This window comes from Marmota marmota, unplaced genomic scaffold (assembly GCF_001458135.2).
Source record: "Marmota marmota marmota unplaced genomic scaffold, marMar, whole genome shotgun sequence".
NCBI lineage: Eukaryota > Metazoa > Chordata > Mammalia > Rodentia > Sciuridae > Marmota > Marmota marmota.
This window is the reverse complement of record NW_026006000.1, coordinates 94148-98113: the sequence shown is the minus strand read 5'-3', so window position 1 is coordinate 98113 and position 3966 is coordinate 94148.

The window sequence follows — 3966 nt, the reverse complement described above, 5'->3', positions numbered from 1 at the left end:
GAGAGAGAGAGAGAGAGAGAGAGAGAGAGAGAGAGAGAGAGAAGCGTGTCTGGGATGACAGGCATAGGCCACTGTACCCAGTCACTTATTTATTTTATTTTCAGTATGACTTCAAGGTACACACAAGACAATCACTGCCAGGCGTAGGAGGAACATAGCACATTGATAAACAGTCAGATCTTTGAGGAAGCATTAAACAATCTTAAGGTAGTGTGCAAGTCTTTCAATAACCTCAAAATACCTACATGAGGGTTGGGATTGTAGCTCAGTGGTAGAGTGCTTGCCTTGCATTCGTGAGGCCCTGGGTTCAATCCTCAGCACCACATAAAAATAAATAAATAAAAATAAAGATATTGTGTCCATCTACAGCTAAAAAAATAAATAAATAAATAAATGGATGAATAAATAAATAAATAAATACCTACATGAAAACCAGAGAGAATTAAAAGAAAAGATGGATAAATCTATTATGGCAAAGAGGCGAGAACACTCATCCCTTAGCAGCTGACGACTTAGGCCATAAATAAATAATCAGTAACAAAGGACAGCAGAACTACATCAGGAACAACCCACACCTAATGGGCATGTTCAGAACACTGCAAGGCCACCACCACACAGCAGACATTCTTTTAAAGCGAATACGGAATGTTTACCAAAGTTGACCATAGAATGGAACATAAACCAAATCTCCACAAAGTCTAAAAGATGAAATCACACCACAACTCTTCTCTGAACAACACAAAAGTAAGCTGGAGGTCGGGCATGTTAGCCACTGCCAGGAGTCATTTCAAGAACCGGATTAAACCCAAAGAAAGTATAAACCTGTAGATTCACAAATCTCAGGGAGAAATAGCAGCATCCATCTTTCACAAACTCTTGAGAGGGGCAGGTCAGGGGTCAAGGTGAGATTGAAAAACCCCCAACAATGTGTCAACTTTATCAAACCAGTAGCCTAGATAAAGCAGGTACTTGTACTATTCCTTCTCTGTGCCATTTTTTTTTGGGGGGGGGAAGGGGGAGGGGTGGTTCCAGCCATTTTGGGTTCCTACCACTTTGTCTGCAAGGGAAAATTTGTTTTCTGCCAGGCTGGGGTGCCAGTTTTCAGGGCGGGGAAATAAGATTCTTACAGTAAACTGGGATTGCTTGGGGCGGTCTCAGTTCTAATTTACATAACAACAGGCAGTGCAAAGTCTCTCCCACTGCCCCTGAAGGAAGAAAAATGTGGCCTCTCCAGGCTGTTCACAATTCCCAACCTGTTTCAAATTCCAGTATGGTTTCCCGTATCTGTTTTAAGGGTCAGTTTGTCTCTCTAACTCTGCATTTATGCTGGGGGTTTTCAGTGGTTTTTCAGGGGACCTGGGACACACTCAGGACCGTACCCCCAGAATATCCTGCATAGTTTTACATTTAGATCTCGTTATTCTTCTCCTATGTAGATATCTTTAAATCTGGTGGCATTAAAGACTCTATGGCAATCAACCTGTCAATCACCCACCAACAGGGAGGGTGAAGGATGGACCGCCTCCCCCATCCAGCCACACCTGTGCTGTGTCCACACCGCATCACCCAGGCTGACCCCCCATGGGCTCTGGAGCCCTTCGATCCCTGGAGTCCTTTGTCCCTGGTTTTATGGCATCTTCATTTTAGTTGTCTGCAACGTTATGAGAAGTGTAGATCATGCCCTGTGCCACTCCTCGGCTGACTCTGCCCTGCGAATGTCAAGGGGAAGATTCATTGCCCCCCCCAATGTCCCCGGGCTGCTTGAATTCCAATGACTAGATGACTAGGTCTCCTCCCAGCCGGTGGGCATTCTGCAGATCTCTGCAGCCTGTCCCTGCCTGCAGGCCACCGCGGGTCCCCAGGGGGTAAGCATCTCAGGACACCTCTCTCTCTCTCTCTCTCTCTCTCTCTCTCTCTCTCTCTCTCCACCCCTCTACCTGGCTTGAGGGCCAAGTTCCTCCCAAGTTTTTTTTTTTTTTTTTTAATTTTCCCTCCAGAACCCAACACTTCTCCCCAAATCTCTGGTCAGCTGAGAGTCATGGCCCGAATCAGGGGAGCCACCAAGTCCCCTTGTTCTCCTGTAACCTGTGCAACAGGACTGACCCAAACCACTCGGGAGGTATTTGTGGAAACTCAATGGAGTGGACTTTTCTTTGCAAGACTCTAAAGCAATCATCATCATCATCATCATCATCATCATCATCATCATAATCACCAAACTAGAAAGAACCTCCATCTTTGCCACAGATGGTCATGCAAATGTGTAGCTTCAAACTATCCACGTTTCACAACATCCATTTGTGACCCTTAGATTTGAACAATGGATTTGAGGAGCTTTTTCTTCGAAGATGACCGTGCATGGTGGACACTCGGTGTCCCTATTCTGTAGGGAAATGGGAATTCAACATGCCCACACCCACACGGATGGCTAAAATGGAAAACACACACAACACCGAGTGCGGACGAGGAGACAGACCAACTGGGACGATTCTGGGTGGAGATCCAAAATGGCACACGCAACTGGAGAACATGGGAAACTGGGCATGAAGTTCAATATACACTTGCTGCATGCGCTGGCCGTCCGACTGCTGGGTATGTGCCCAAGAGGAAGGGAAGCTCGAGGTCACAGATGACACGTCCACACATATTTATAGTGACTTTCTTTATTATGGTTAAAAATGGGCATGCAATTATGTGGATCATTCATTTGGGGACTGACCAAGGCCACAATACTGTCACACACACAAAGAAAGCAGAGACTGGAACACCTAGGTTTGTACCAGAAGAACACACAATGGTCAAAGTGGGCATCCATGGGTAAATCTTTTGTGGTCCATGCACACGGTGGAATATTATGCGGCTATGAAAAGGAATGGGTCTCTGCTGGTTGGTACAGGGTAGGAGATTCTGGGAAACGGGATGTTCCGCGGAGAAACAATTAGACACCAAAGGACACACAACTTCATTTCGGTCAAACTATCCAGATGGGGCAGATTCGGGTCGGAAATCAGGTTTGAAGTGGCCAGGGACTGGGGGAAGGGAACGAGGAGTGATTGCTAAGTGGGGATGGAGTCTCTTTTTTGGGTTCTGAGAATGTTCTGGAACTAGAATGAGGTGGACTAAATGTTCAATGCCCCAGGTACCTCAGGCGAATCGGCTTTGAGACCTTCAGCCCCATGATGAAAAATTCCCTCAGCTGCTGCCCAACATGGGGGGCTTGGCCGAGCCTCAGATCCCCCTGTGACACCCCCGTGCCTGATGCCCTCCAAGGACAGGAGGTCCTGCTCTGCTGGATACAGAGCGCAGCGGGGTCACCCCTGCCCTCCTGCATGAGCTGAGCTGGATCCAGCTGGCCCCTTCCCACCCCGCTGGGAGGCTCAGGGAGGGACTGTTCCCTCTCTTTGATCCGGGACCCCGGGGACCCCATCTGCTCCCAGCAAGTGCCAATCAGACCCAGGTGGTTCCTGCAGCCTAGAGCGCCCCTGTCCTGCAGCCCCCGTGAACTCGCAGCGTCCCCCTGGGCGGAGCCTCTCCTGCATCTGGGGCAGCGAGACTACCTCCTGGGCCTCAGTCCGTGAAAAAAAGAGAGGACAGAAACCAGATTCCCGTTTGCTTGTAAAGGCGGGTTTAATGGCGCTGTTATTGCCGAGGGAAATTAAGTCCTTATGAATTGGGTCCCATAATCAGGGCCCGCGCTGAGCCGGGCATCTGCTGCGAATTAGCACTTGGCCAGCTGCGTGTGGCCGCGCGGGCGCGAGGTCCTGTTTCCATTCAGCGCCTCGAATGGCCCCTTTGGATCTGAAAGGTAAATCCAGGACCCGGAGCGGGAGCCCAGAGGAGGCGGGCACCTTGCAGGGCCTCGTCCCACGTGGTCACCCCGTCCATCTTAGCACGGTTGCTCTGTCTGGGGACTGAGCTAGGAGTTAGAGGAGGCCACGCTTTGAAAAGTGCAGCCTGTTGGTTGTG